Source organism: Mus caroli, unplaced genomic scaffold (genome assembly GCF_978045245.1).
Source record: "Mus caroli unplaced genomic scaffold, Mus_caroli_1 scaffold_16, whole genome shotgun sequence".
NCBI lineage: Eukaryota > Metazoa > Chordata > Mammalia > Rodentia > Muridae > Mus > Mus caroli.
Window position 1 is genome coordinate 9,771,811 of NW_028227271.1, and position 16,477 is coordinate 9,788,287.

A 16,477-nucleotide genomic window follows, 5' to 3' on the forward strand; every position below is an offset into this window, starting at 1 on the left:
TGTGCCCATCTCAGAGCTCCTCTTGCCTTACCCAGGATTACCAGAGACTCACTTTCTCTGTCACTGCTCAGTTTTCCCCCTCTGTATAAGATCTTTTCCCCTCTATTTATCAATTTCCTCTATTTATTTATCTCTTAACATTCAGTGGAAATATCACCTCCATAGTGTTATATTGCCTAATTTCTCCTTTAATTTATGTAGAATTTTTTTTTCTTGTCTTACCATATAGTCCTTTGTGTTTGTTTCTGGTCATACAGTGTAGTCATTGGTAAAACACCCTGATAGTCACCTTAACAGGTCTATTAGACGAAAAAGTCAGGCTTGCTTCTGTTTCTGCAGAGTCTAGAACAACAGCTGGTACACAGTAGGAGTTCAGTAATTATTCAGTGAGTATGGGGTAGATGAGAGAATGCACCAGAACAAACGAATCAAATGATTTATTGCTTGTATTATTCTGCTAAATGAGAAGAGCATGGGAGTACGGAGATTCCTCCTCTAGGATTTAAATCTCTTTATTTAGGAAAACAATAAAAAGTGCATCTGGGGAATAGAAAATGGCAGGAAAAAAATTAACATTGTTCCGGCGTAATATATTTCAGTAAAACGCACACATGCTATGATTTAGCAGCTTTAAGGAAGGTGAAAACAGACAATACACTCCATCTGTTCTCACGAGAAATCGGAGATGTGTCATAACTTACTGCCCTTCTACATTCTAGTATTGTACTGCAGTATAACTAAAGGCCAAGAGCAGTTGATTACAGTTTACAACACCAGCATATATCTGTGCGTGGGACCAGACTCGAATATAAGAGAGGCTTGGCTACAGTTAATTTATAGGAATTTATTATTTCATTGTATTTTTCCTTGCTCTCCCATGGTATTTCATATTCTACCTAGTTGGTAGGACCAGGATACAACATGGAAGCACAGATATTTGTGTGTATGGGGGGGTGGATATGACCCATGATGGCTAAGAATATTCATTCACACACACACACACACACACACACACACACACACACACACACACACACACATGTGTATATGTTTGTTCATATACATGACTGAGATGAATCTCATGCAGATGATGATGATAATGATGATGATAATTTCTGTCTGGTAAGTGTTGCCACTCTAACACCAAGGTGGCCGCATTAAGAGGTGAAGGTGGGAAGTGATAAATCCATGCACGAGGGTGGGGTCTTCATAAGTGAGATTAGTCCTTTTCTGTAAAGATGCCCCAAGAACTGTCTTCCCTTTCCAACTATGTGAAGACACAGTCAAAAGTAGCACTAATGAACAAGAAAGCAGGCATTCACCAGGGACCGAATTCACCAGGAATGTCATTTAGAACTTCTCAGCCCCTAGAACTGTGAGAGGATAAAGTTTTGTCTTTTAGAGGGTATCCAACTCATTCCTGTTTCGACAGCATCCCAAGCAATGACAAAAGCCTATTGTGGGTGCCAAGAAAACCATAGCAAGTCTTCCTTTGAGTACTAGTCTCTCATTTCACATGCTGTGTTCAACAACACAGCGCACCCTCTGTGAAGAGATATGTTAGCTGGGTATGGAATGACTGCTTGAACTTTCTACTCCATCCACTTGGGATTCTTTCCAAGTTGCTCACAGCTCTCTGTCTCCAGAGGTGACACTGTCCTTTCCAAGATGGGACAGATGGGAGTTAGTGGTGGAGGCGACTGGAGTCACAAGCAAGAGTTAACCAAGAGTAAGATAAATACTGGCTTCTCGTGCATGGAGAAAACCATAGATCAGCAATGAGCTTGAAAGCCAAGGCTTCCGGGTATAATCCCATAATTTAGGAGGCAAAGGCAGAAGAACCATGAATTCAAGGTCATTCTTGGCCTACATACAGAGTAGAACACACCCAGTCTCAAAACATGCATATAAACACAAAAGCTTCTATTAAGTAATAAACAATCTTTAGATAGTCCCCTACATTCTGGAGATAGAGAAGTCTCTCCTCTTTCCTGCTGAGCTGGTATAGAGCAGACAAGTACTTAAAGGCATTGATTGTTTAGGTGTGAGAGAAGGAACTTTGCTCAAATATTGCTTCTAGGTTACCCAGGTGTAGACCACAACAGAAATCCAGTCATGGTGTGGTTTCATATCTTGCTTAGGGAAAAGGGAACAAAAGAACCAGATTCTATTTCATGGAGGAATTTGACTTCATTTTGACATCCTAAGAGTGGTTTCCGGTTCATTGAGTCAGTCTCGAGAATGTGTTGAGGGGAGCTTTTCCCTGTTGGGACCAAGTGGCAGGTGCAGGAGGGAGTTTTCTTCCTAAAAGGGTGTATGCTCCACCGGCATGGTCCTTCAGGGCGGGTGAGTGAGAGAAGGCAGAGACTGGTAATGGAGGCTGGGTGATAGAGCGAGCAGTCTGCCTGACTTCTCTAGTACTATAGATGGTTCATAAAAGGTCTGTGAACAGTTATTCCAGAGTTCTTCTGATTGGTTGGAAGTAAAGGAGGTCTGCTGAGCTTGGTCACTTGAAGCACAGTGTCTGGCTGCCATATTGCATGGTGCTAAACATCTAAAGAGAGGCATATCAGGGCCTGCTCTTTTATTATTATTATTATTATTAGATATTTTCTTTATTTATATTTCAAATATTATCCCCTCTCCTTATTTCCCCTCTGAACACCCCCCATCCCATTCCCCCTGCTCACCAACCCACCCACTCCCACTACCCTGTCATGGAATTCCCCTACACTGGGACATTGAGCCTTCTCAGGACCAAGGGCCTCTCCTCCCATTGATGTCCAACAAGGCCATCCTCTGCTACATATGTGGCTGGAGCCATGGGTCCCTCCATGTGTACTTTTTCGTTGTTGGTTTAGGCCCCGGGAGCCCTGGGGGTACTGGTTGGTTCTTATTGTTGTTCCTCCTATGGGAGCTGCAAGCTCCTTCAGTTCCTTTAGTTCTTTCTCTAACTTCTCCATTGGGGACCTTGTGCTCAGTCCAATGGTTGGCTGAGAGCCAACCTCTGGTATTTGTCAGGCACAGGCAGAGCCTCTAAGGAGACAGCTATATCAGGCTCCTGTCAGCAAGCACTTGTTGGCATCTATAATAGTGTCTGGATTTGGTGACTGTATATGGGATGGATTCCCCAGGTGGGGCCGTCTCTGGATGGTCTTTCCTTCAGTCTCTGTTCCACACTTTGTCTCTGTATCTCCTCCCAGGGGTGTTTTGTTCCCCATTCTAAAAAGACAAACGAACACACATGGTACACACTCACTGATAAGTGGATATTAGCCCAAAAGCTTGGAATACCCAAGATACAACTCACAGACCAAATGAAGTTCAAAAAGAAGGAAGGCCAAAGTATGGATACTTCGGTACTCTTAGAATGGGAAACAAAATACCCATGGGAGGATATACAGAGACAAACTGTGGAGCAGGGCCTGCTTTTAAGTGTGGAGGATGGCGTGTTTTCCAATAACCCAGGACAGTGTGTGAGAAGAGAGATGATCTGTATGGGTTGAATATGAATGAGCCACATACACATTATACAGCAGGTGGCATTGCTTTATAAGGTAATTTATAGTGCGTCAGTTCAGCTAATCTGAAATGGTATTTCTCTGAATATTTTCCTTAGGATTCCACATTATAACTGGTCACAGGAAAACCTAGTATGAAGGGGTTTTTAAAATATTATTTTTATTTTATACACGCTTTGCCTGCATATACGTATGTACACTCTGCAAGTGCCTGATGTCTGCCGAGGTCAGCAGAAGGCATTCAGCACCCTGGAATCAGAGTTACTGGTTGGTTGTGAGCCACAATATGGGAACTGAACCCTGACCCTCTGTAAATCAGAACAGGTAGTGAGTGGTCTTAACTGTTGAGCCACCTTTTCAGTCGCTGGTGGGCAGTTCGAAGTCATAACCTAGGGCAGGAGACAAGCACTGACTAGCACGGTGGAATTGTGAGCATTTGTTCCTAATCTAATGGTCAGTCAAAAAAAGAAAAAGTAGGTCAGAAAAAAAAAAAAAGGCTTGCAGCTTGGCTTGTGTTTTCCTGCAGTGTGTTGGAGTCCTGCACAGACAGGTGTTCAGTACCACAGAGGATTGAGTTCTCCGCAGATGCCCTGAGCTGCAACATTGTAGACCATGAGAGATGGGCGAGGTGTGTTTAGTTTACACTTGGGACTTCTGTGTTATCTGTTTGGGTGCTAGTGTGTCCTCATCCATCCCTACTTGACACCAGACTGTCAGTCTGATTCACCTGTAGGAAGTTCAGTTCTGTCCCAGAGGGAGAGCCAATGACCTACTAGAAGGCAGTTCGTTAATCCCACAAGTTTATAAAATGTTGTCGCTCGTGGCTACTTTGTTTTTCTGAGATGGGTTATGCTATTTCTCTGATCAAGTCTGGACATCTTGAAGAAGCTTAAAGACAAAAGAGGTTTACCTGAGTTGCCTATGTATTCAGTAAAAGAGGTTTCTGGCAGTATGGCTGCCTGTAATTAACAGGAATGATTAACCAATGTATGAGTCACACCACTCCCTTGTGAGCATAATTAGTAATCACCCTGGTTGGATTGTATACTTGTTGATAACATTCACTGGTATACCAGCATTGTTTACAAGATGCGACTCCAAGTGTCTTGTAGCTTATGTTTGAGTGATTAAATTCAAATTGCCAAGTTCATGCCCAAATGTCTTATAACGTGATAGTTACTAACGCTCCCAAAAGATTTTTGTTTAAATTTGTAAATAGCAATTGCTCTATTGGAGCCAATCTTTTAAAAACATATTCCCCATGCCAGATACTGTGGGCATAATGTTGGAAAAAGTCCCATAGCTTCTGCCGGCAGAATAGTCACTACCTGGAGACAACTGACCTCTCACAACCCCTAAGCCTGGCCAGCCTGGCCATTCATCACCATGACCGACAAGCTAAAAGTAGGACTCAGTGCAGACCATCTGTGAAGATCATTTTTCTGGGCTCTGCTCTGACCCTGGTTCCTAGGATTTCACATCCCTGGCTCCAAGCTCTTGGATTCCCAAGCCTGCTTCTGCTGGACCTATTTAGGGATCCTTGAGTTGCAGTTAGCTTTCAAATTTTCATTGAGCTCTGTGTTCTCCTTGCCTTGGAAACTCCCAAAGTGCTTTCCAGTTCTAGCCCCAGGCATCCAAGGGATCCCTTGCCGAGGCACTGGGATCCAGAGACACAAGAAGAAAGAGGTGAAGTGCTGAGCTGTAATAGAACAGAACAAGTGGACCACTGTTACTGAAGAACACTGAGTGCATTCATGGCTGGTGACGTAACTAGCGTGACCTGCAGCAACTTCCTGCCCTATGGCTACATATCCATATCTCTGCTCTGCGAGTTTTCTTTCATCCTACAAATATTTGTTATGCAACCCTTTGTGTGCCACCCACACTCACTGCTCCCCTCATCCCCTTCTGCTGCTGCAGTCTGCCACCCAGGCCTTAACGAGGACTAGAAGGTGGCAAATGTGCTCGAGGGGCTCAAGCAGTCCAGGATGAGATTCCTGACTTCCTGTGCTCCAGTGGCTTAGATTCTGATCCAGAAAATGGGGGAGAATTCACCACCTACCTTTCAGGGATACTAAATTTAAGGGAAACAATGCATCGTAGCTCCTCCCTGCATGTAGAATAAATACCAGGCATAACTACGACTGCTCATCTTCTCATCTCTCCAACTGCCGTGAGATGGTTTCCATTCTTCCTTCGCTGGTTGCTTCCAGCCGATAAACATACCCGTCTCTCACACATTACTACAGATCTTCAACTCTAGGTAGCTTTGTTCTCTGATCGTTCTACCTCCTCTTAATGCAAGCGTTCAGGTTTCTAGATTCCATTATTTTTATGCTTTTGGGGTTCCCTTTAATCTCCTGAGTCATGACTTCGCAGAGCCTTGCACAGAAGTCGCCTGGTCAAGCCTGTGCTCACGTCCGTCCTCCTCAGCTGACTGCATAGCACATTTCAATCGTTTCTCCCCCTGGCTTTAGCATTTTGCTCACTTTGCTCGCTCCAGATCTTCTTTTGCACGTTTAATCATTTCTTCTTCATCACATGCGCAGATTTCTTAAAGTCAGATACAACTGGTTGCGGCTTAGGCCATCTTTAAGTCTCCAGCACATCCTTTCATTTTTCCTTTCTGTTGTCCCTTGTCTCTCTCTTTCCCCTTGTCTACCATATTTCTTCTTTCTTGTTCTTTTCAAAGTGAAAAGTAATGCCTTTTACTGAAAGGCCCAGAGTCCTTCCCGGGCACTGACCCCAGTGCTGGTGTCCAAGGCTTGAGGTGCCAATGTCCCAGCAAAGCAGCCAGTACCATGAGTCCTGCCAGCTTGGGCTCTGCTGCTTTCTGGATGATATTGCTTCAGCATCTCAGATTCCCATGGGAATACTGTGAACTCGTCCCTCTGTTTCTTGTCTTGCTGTTAGGAGGGTTTGCTTGCATCTGTGTCGAGCCCAAACAGCCATCTCTAATGACTGGGAAATGAGCAGATGGTCCACTGCTGAGCTTAGAACCATACTCTCTGTCACAGACTCTACAGTCAGCCTTTTTAGAGATTTTACCGTTTACCAAGACATTTCTTGACACTTAGATCCCGCAGTCTTGTCTGAATTTTTAATTCAGACTGGCTCGAGTTTCACAGGGGTGACAATGCTGTTATTCTGTCAGAAATCCTTCCCCTAATGTCCTCCATAGTGTGGCCTCCAAGGTACTCTCAGATTCTGCATCGGAACATCTCTTTGAACTTTTTGTCCACAAATCATCTGGAGGCTCCCTAGTCCAGCAACATTTAATTGTCTTAAGCATCTCCATACAGATTAATCTGCTGGTTTTCTGAGAGCTCTATGTCTCTCCCTCAGCATGTCACTGCTGGGTTAATTTTTCCTCATTGTCCTAAAGGACTCTACCATCTTTCTGTATCTCCACCACTGCTACACTGTATCGTACTGGTTACCTACTGATGCTCAGTAGATTAACCCTACCACTTAGGGCCTCAAAATTCGAAACTGTTTCTATCTGTATGGATCCAGATTCCACTCACATGTTACCTGGGCCCTCTAAGCCACAGTCCCTTCTTACAAGGCCGTGGTATTCGTTAAAACAATGGTCGCATCAAGGCTTCACTGAGAGATTTACTGGAAATCTCAGTGATGTTGGCAGGATTTGGCTTCACACAATGGATGGAGATGGAACATCTGTTTCTCTGGCTGTTAATTAAGCACAGGCCTTTCTCAGTTCCTCTTTCTGTGGGTCTCTTTGCCGGGTCCCTCCAACATGGTGTCTGATTTCCATGAGCATGAGAAAGAGAATATTAAGAGTTGTGCCAGAAAGAAGCCAGCATCTTTATGGCAATCTAATTTGTGGGGATAGACCATCACTATTTCTGCATTCTATGAGTTCCCAGCTCAGCCCACATTCTAGTGGATGGGATCACACCAAGGCATGGACATCAGGAGGTCATGCTTACTGGGTGCGTTCTGTGTTGACCTTCCGAAGTCAGTTAACACCTGTCTGTAGTTAGTTTGGTGCCAGACCTGATGATGCCACACACATGTATCAAAATGGTGTAAGGAGGACTGGAGAGATGGCTCAGTGGTTAAGAGCACTGACTACTCTTCCAGAGGTCCCGAGTTCAATTCCCAGCAACCACATGGTGGCTCACAGCCAACTGTTATAAGATCCGATGCCCTCTTTGGTGTGTCTGAAGACAGCTACAGTGTACTCACATGTATAAAATAAATAAATATTATAAATACTTAAATGGAATATTTAAATATTATAAATATTAAAAATGAATAATATAAATATTTTTAAAATGTTTTAAAAAGTGGTGTAAGGAGATTTATTATGCACATAATGGGACTTTCTGGGAAAAGCAGAGCAGCCTGGGAAGTCCTGAGTGAGAAGAGGCATCGCCCTTAGGGTTTATTGTGGTGTCGAGTCTCTTGGGAACTGGGTTGAATGGTTTGAACATCTCTACCAGCACCAAGAGATGGAGTCCTTATCCTTTATCCCTGGCAGGAGACAGAAGAGAGGATGGAGAGATGAGGGGACAAAACCAAGCTCTGCTCATTGTAGGCTGTGTACCACCACATCTGTTAGAATCTGTTTAATTAATTAATTGTCTTTGACAAGACAGGGAGTGTGGGACATTCATCTCTGTGTCCTCACTGCTTAGTGTAGTATCTATCTGTCTATCTGTCTGTCTGTCTGTCTGACTGTCATGTGACAGTTATACAGCAAGTGTTGGTTGTATGAAGGGATGACTGGACTATCTGTCTGTCCTCATCATTTATCTACTTGATATATCTGCCTGTAGCCTATTGATGTGGTTGTGATCTTCACACCTCATCAGCTGATGTCCTCAGAAAGGAATTTAACACACTTTTGATTTTAAGTCCATGTTTTAAGCATAAGGTTCTTGAAATAAGGAAAGAAAACCCAAAGTACCAAAATGGAAGCAGAAAATGCTTTTTTTCCTGCTTTGTAACCATGTTAACCTCAAAACTACTTCCTTGCATTTAACATCGTGACTTAGATTTTATGTTAAAAGAAAATCGCAGTGGTTGTTTGACTGCCTTCCTTCCTTCTTTCTTTCCTATTTTCTTCCTTTTTTCCTTCCTTCCTTCCTTCCTTCCTTCCTTCCTTCCTTCCTTCCTTCCTTCCTTCCTTCCTGCCTTCCTGCCTTCCTGCCTTCCTGCCTTCCTGCCTTCCTGCCTTCCTGCCTTCCTGCCTTCCTTCCTGTTTACCTTCATTCTAACCTTCTGCCTTCCTTTTCTGTCTTCCTATTTTCCTTTCTTCCTGTCATTCTTCTTTCATGTCTTCCTTCCTGTCTTCCTTCTTTCTTTCCTGTATTCCTTTCTTCCTTCCTGTTTCCCTTCTTTCCTTCCTTCCTTTCAAGATCTATTTGTTTCATTTTAACTGTATGAGTGCTTTGGCTGTCCGTAAGTCTGTGCACCATGTGTGTGCCTTGTGCCTTTGGAGGTCAAAAGGGGACATCAGATCCTAGTTATGAATGGTTATGATCTACCATGTGGATGCTAGACTAAACCAGGTTCTTCTACAAGAGCACAAGTGTTCCTAACTACTGAGCCACCTCTCCAGCCCTTTGGCTTTGCTATTTTTATCACACTGTTGTGAGAAAGATGAGACACATCTCCAGAACTTTGGTGTCTCTAGTTGAAACCAGAGCCTTCTAGAATCCATACTCCTTGCCCTGAAAAAAAATGCACACAAGACTTCATCTTCAATGTTACAGTGTTGGCATGCCGATAGCATCTTTGTTCTCATTAAAATAAAAATCAGTGCAGACTGAAGAGTGGATAAAGCAAATGTGGTACACTTACATAATAAAATACTAGTCAGCTATTAAAAACAAGGACATCATGAAATTGGCAGGCAAATGGATGGAACTAGAAAATATCATCGTGAGTGAGGTAACCCAGACCCAGAAAGACAAACCTGGTGTGCACTCACTTATAAGTCGATATTAGCCACGAAGTACAGAATAACTATGCTACAATCCACAGACCCAAAGAAGCTAAACAACAGGGAGTGCCCAATGGAGGTCAACTGAGAAGACTAAATAAATAGACACTAAGGAACAGATGGAGGGAGGGAACCGGCTGGGGGAGGGGCTCAGGAGGGGATTAGGAGGGATCAAATGGGGGATGTTGAAGAGAGAGGGCACTGGGAGAGACAACTGGATGGGGGGGGCATCTCTGGGAGGAGCTAGAAACCTAGAATGGAAGACTCCCAAGAATTTATGAGGTTGACTCTAGCTAATACTCCTAGCAATGGGGGATATGGAACTTGAAACAACCATCTCTTATAACCAGAAAAGACTTCCAACAGAGGGACTGAGACATCAACCCAGTCACAAGACCTTAGACCCACAGCTTGCCCTATGTACAAGATATGCAGGGTTAAAGATGGATCAGAAATTGAGGGACCAGTCAACCAATGACTGGCCCAGCTTGAGACCCGTGCTGAGAGAGAAAGCCAAGCCCTGACACTATTCATGTTATTCTGCTCTACTTGTAGACAGGAGCCTAGCATAGCTGTCATCTGAGAGGTTTCACCCAAGTAACTGATGGAGACAGATGCAGAGACCTACAGCCAAACATTAGGCAGAGCTTGGGGAATCTTGTGGGAAAAGGGAGGAAGGATTGATGGAGCCAGAGAGGTCAAGAACAGAATAAGAGAACATTCAGAATCAACTAACCTGGGTTCATAGGGGCTCGAAGAGACTGAATCGCCAACCAGAGAGCATGCACGGGACAGACCTAGGCCCTCGGCACATGTGTAATAATTGCGCATCTCGGTCTCTATGTGGGATCCTAACAGCAGGAACAGGGGCTATCTTTCACTCTATTGCCTGCCTTTGGATCCCTTTCCCCCACCTGGGCTGTCTTGTCTAGCCTCAATTGGAGAAGATGCACTTGATACACCAAGGTGGGTTGAAATCCATGGGAGGCCTCTACCCCTCTTAGGAGAAGGGAGGACAGGAGGATGGGGAGGAAGGGAGGTGAAAGGTAGGATCAGGGAGGAGATGAGGGAGGAAAAGATGCAATCAGGTTGTAAAGTAAATAAAAAAGAAAAAGAAAGTAGCTATTGTTTAAAAAAAAATTAACACAGTTCTGGTGAGACTGGGACAGCTCCCAACCCATGGGGTACCTCTTTGAGGGTCACATATCAGCTATCCTCCATATCAGATATCTACATTACGATTCATAGCAGTAGCAAAATTACAGTTATGAGGTTGCAACAAAATAATTTTGTGGTGGGGGCGGGGGGGTCACCATGACATGAGGAACTGTATTAAAGGGTCGCAGCGTTAGGAAGGTTGAGAACCACTGTTAAAAATTGTCTTGTTTCCTTTGTCCTCTTTCTCTTCAGACACACCAGAAGAGGGCATCAGATCTCACTACAGATGGTTGTGAGCCACCATGTGGTTGCTGGGATTTGAACTTCAAACCTTCGGAAGAGCATTCGGGTGCTCTTACCCACTGAGCCATCTCACCAGCCCCTTTGTCCTCTTTCTCAACGTGCATCCGGTTCTCTTCATTTGCTGACAGAAGTTCCTCATCAGAGGACAAACAGGTACCAGTGCCAGGCTCTTGGATGTCCCTAACCATGGGCCAAGATAAAACTCTTCCCATGTAAATGATCTAGTCCCAGGCATTTGATTACAGCAACATGTAGCAGACTGAGACTGTCCATACAGAGTAAGGACCGGCAGTGACAAAGTGCTGGGGTCACATATGAATGGCTCAAGGTACAAAGAGTTATAAGAGCACACAGTCAAGCCTTATGTGCATTATGGCATTTAGATCAAGTAATGTCGTCCCAAGTTCTCCAAAATCACTCATACCATGAACATGGTGGCAAAACCGGATGAGAACATTGTGGTAAATAATGAGGTGTGTCAATCCTCACTGTCCAAAGGTACTTCGCACTTAGACACTTCTAGCATGTCTGAAATATACTGGTTTCTGTACTGTATTCACCAATATTTAAAATTCTCTTTCTCATTTTTACTGTTTGACGCAAACTCCACAGTCTTCAGCAATCTGTATGCTATGGGTTCTGACATTTGTATACCTGACACGGTGCAGTGGCTTAGTTCCTTTTGGAGAAGTTTTTGCTCTTTGTGAGGAAGTGTGAAGAAGGATGGAGCAGGCCAAATAAAAGGCAGAGTGACCTGGCCTTCGGGATGAAGGACCAGGAATGCGGGGAGGAGAGATGTGTGAGATTCTGAACCTCCAAGCAGATGGCTCTGCTCCACCCACTCAGCGGAAGGAGCACGTTTGAAGTGGCAGAGTAATTAGGCTCAAAAAACATACCTTCAGCGTGCCCTTCAAAGGAAGGGCTTGAGTTGAACCTTGGGGGCAATTAATTTCAATGATGTTTAGACTCTAGAACACAGCTGCAGAGGCGAAACCTCAAGAGAACGGTTTCCCCTCTGAGAATGAATACGCACACACATCTCGAGCAACTCTCAGTAGATTTTATATGTTTTACTTATTCTTCATGATTAAACCAATAGTGCCAAGATTATGGAATAAAATTATTAGACTTTATTAGACCTCAACTCTCTGAATTTCACTGTTGTCCCAATAATCTACTACAGGCTTTCTGAACCCAGCATACTGTATCAAAAGATGTGTATCGTTTGTCTCGACAGAGGGAAACAAGACAAGAAGAACAAAACAGGTTAAAAATGCACAGCCTTGCCACTTATTTCATGAAACAAATCAGATCTCTCTCTTTCTTATATTTTGGATGCTTTAAAAAAATTAATATATTTGGTACACCGGAAATAAAGCGGCTTTTGCTTTTACAACGAAATTAACACATGATAGGCCAGGCATGCCATCTTGCCAATTTGAAATGTTTTAAGAGAGAAGATAGACTTACATACACAGTCCCTTGTTGCCTGTCTGCCTTAAGCCCCTTAAAGCACAAGAGGAGGCAAGGCTATATGTTCCGGCATGAAGACAGGCTGTTTTCTTTTCCTAACAGCATTTTATTTCCCCGAACTCCAAAAGAAGTGACAGGTTATTTTGTCTGTAATTGTGGTTATTTTCAACTTCAAAAACGTTTCTGTGATCTTAAAACCTTATAATTTGTTCGCAGTTACAAGTTAATACAGGCGCTGAGCAGCATCTGTGTGTAATTTTAGCCGAGAGATACAGCGGCGATTTGAGTTCTCCAAACTTATTTTATTAGCCATACACTGTCTGGAAGCTTGCGGCCAGCATTGCAGTTAGCTGACATCTAAATAGGCATCCGGGGCGCACATCAACATCAGCGTCTGAGGAGGAGGTACGGACTTTTACCTGTCTGTTGGTGCTCTGAGTCCCTTATCAGCCCTGTTGCCTGGAGACCCCACGAGGAGGGACGTGAGGGTGCAAGCCTGCGCCTGCGTACTAGAGCTACTCTGCCTTTGTCATGACCCCATCATTAGAAGCTAAAGAAAGCTCATCTGTGAATCTCTTCGCTTAACCTCTGTTAGGCCTGTCCTCCCAGAGTTACCCATCTCTTCTTTTCTTCTGGGTCCCCTAAGTTTGACTGCAGCTTTCCAGAAAGGAGCTGGAAAGGAGAAAGGTAGCCCCGTGCGGGATTCCCGCGTAGGCCTCCTTCAAGAATACAGGCAGAACTTGAGGGAAGAAAAGGCCTGATTAGATCGTCCTGCTTAATAAGGGGTAAAACACACACACACACACACACACACACACACACACACACACACACACACACACATATTCACAAACGCACTCACGTGTACACGCATACACTCTCACACAGACATTGTGTAACAACACTCTCATACACAAACACACAGTCTCACATACACACTCTCTCACACAAACACAACTCTCACACACACACACACACACACATTCTCACATATACTCTTATATACTCAGACTCCCTCCCTCCCTCCCTTCCTCCCTCCCTCCCTCCCTTCCTCCCTCCCTCCCTCCCTTCCTCCCTTATGATTGTCTGAAGGGAATGAGAAGAGAGTTTTAATTCAAAGTTGTGAAAAAACCAATTGCTTTTAAAGTGCACGGTTTAGACGACATCGACTCAGGAGGAAAAGACTACGGAGTTGGAGAGGGCCACCATTTTTATGACTCTACTGTAAATGTGCACAATCCACGTTTAAAGATTGCAAGCTGGAGAAAAATGATAGGAATCTCACAAGTTTCCATAAAACAACCTATCTCGATATATTCAATTTTTCACATGTCCAATTGTGACCTTCTGTGGGAAAAGAGAGAGAGATAAACGATTTTATCTAATAATATATTATCGCACCAACAAATTAGGTAAAGCACTGGATATGGATGGATATGTAGGGCTGGAGAAACCTGACCGTGTATCCTTAACACACCAGCACAAAAGCAGCAGAGAGACCCCTCAGCTACTTCCCATGCAAAGTTCCTGCTGGTTGGCAGTAGAGACAGGAGACAGGGTGCTCTGTGGTGGCTACCGAGGCTGGCAGGGTAAGACAATGCCCCTGTTATCTGTTTCCAATTCCTGCTGCACAAAGCTGGAATCCAGAAAATTTGCCGCCTTGAATAATTTAGCTTTCAAATCTGTTTGTGGTGGAGGAGAGTTTCAATTTGCTTTTCTTCCATGTTTTTTATTCCTGATCTCCTTTCTGTCCTGAGTGTCCCCGCCCCCTCCCTTCTGCCTAAAGTTCTTTGATTTTAAGAGTGAGCTTGGTAATGTGTCTCAGAAATATTTAAGCAGGATTCTCTAGTTTGAAACAGGAGAAAGGAAGATAGAGGGGGTGGTGGTGGTGGTGGTGGTGGTGGTGTGTATTTTAGAATAAAGAGAAACCAGGCTGAGGAGAGCCAAGCTTTCTGATTTTATAGTTTTCACCCCAATTGATGCTCTGGGAGAGCTAAGCTTCTCCCTTCTTAGTGCTGGACAACCCTATGCCACCCCTCCCATAAATAACAAACTCGACATGATTTAAATATTTATAGAGAAGCCCAGAGTGTCAGAGAAGGCACTGCAGCTTGTACCATGATGAGGCCGCTCAAAACTTCATTAGTGTCACCCAGGGTGGCAGAGTGGAAGCAAACAATTTAAACTGGGCAAGCAGCGGAGGCCGGGTTGCCGTGCTCACAGCTGGGATCCTTCAAACACAGGGTTTATGATATCTGTTTGTGATTTCTTATGATTGAAGAAAATATTTTTTAATCTCATCATTAAAACATGGACACATTAAAAGCATGTAAACATTAATTAAAAATGTAAACAGAAAAATTACTATTTCCTAGCTACCCCTACTCTTATTAAATTCTCTCTTCTAGCCTTCTCTGTCTCCAAAACATCTTTCTTCCCCAAATAGAGAACATGGCTGAGAACAGCACCTTCAAGGTGAAAGACATGGATGGCATCTTGAGGCTTCATGGCTCTGAGAGAAAACAGAGATTCTCTTTCCCGCTTGATAAACATCTTATTTAAACAGATATGACCAACCACACCTGTGTCCTGTGCTGACCCTGGTCATGACACTCTTTTGTGAACAATGCAGCAGCTGCAAAGCTATCTCAGGCACCTGACTGAGACAGGAGGATTGCTCATGAGAAGAACGATGCATTTATCAGAGGCAGAGGAGAGGGGCATACTTGGGGGAAATGATTGCGTATATGCCTATTGCACAGAAAACGAAGGCTATCTTGGGAGAATGAGAACTGGTAGAAATGCTGTTTTGTAAAACTAAAATTCTCTAAAGGAAAATATCATGCTTCTATTATTTATTTATGTGATAGACATAACCTTGGCTTTCCATTGTTGTGACAAAATTGAGAATATTCAATTCTACAGAGAAAATGTTGCTATGGACTCCTGATTTCAGAGGGTCAGTCCACGGTCATTTGGCCTCACTGCTCTTGGGCCTGTGGAAGGAGAAACATCATGCCAGAAGTCCTTGGCAGTTGGGAAACAAAGAGAAAGAGACAGGAGGGGCCAGGGTCCCAGCATCCCCATTCAATGGTATGTACCTCAGTAACCTAATCTTACCAGCAGGCTATGTCTCCCAATTATTCTGCTAGCGATCAATAGTGCCACCAGTTAAGGACAAAGACTTTAACACTAAAGCCGGAGGGATCCGTGGAAGATACACCTTTACAAAGTGTCTGGGGCTGTAACACCCATATGTTATCTCTCCAAGTTGGTAACTTAACCAACTTTCAAATGGCATTCTTTAAGGTCACCTACAGATGCTACGACTTTCATTAAGCTTGGTTTCTGAAGATTCTTCCCCGGATCAATTTGAACCCTTGTGGGAAACTACGGCCTCTCTGGTTCTATCGACAACACACTTCTGTTACCATCCCAGGGCAGAACCCTAGGACCTCCAGGCTCACCGCTCGGATCATTCCTGAGACCTGTTTCCAGTCACATCTTTCAAAAGGCCCCTTGAGTTGGCATGCAACAAGACCCTTCCACGTTCTTTCGGGTTTTCCCCAACAGCTGTAAATAGATAGGGGATTCACGTTTTAGGCTTTGTCTTACATCCTTGCTACATGACTCTAATAAGAAACAGAATGAAAGAAGATCAAAACCCAAAGGATACAAAAAAAAAAAAAAGGGAATAAAATAGAGCTAACTGATTCCAACTGGGGAGCCAGGTAATCTTATGAGTGAGGATGGTATTTGAGCTTAGCTTTGAAGAAAACATTAAAGATGGAGGGGTTGGCAGAAGATAGAGGGTTGTGACATCCACGACACACGTGGGCAAATAAAGCGCGTGGCCACAGAACTTGGAAGGTAAAAAAAAAAAAATGTTGTCTTACAGGTCCTTTAAATTTTTTTCCCCTCTCCATTCGGGTGTATTATTAAAAGTATGTTGGAAAGTGAAATGCAGAAAGATATCACTGAAGCCTACCCAGGGAAAATTGAGAGTTTAGTTGGGAGGGTCCTGGCAAGGGAGAGAGATGTTTTATAG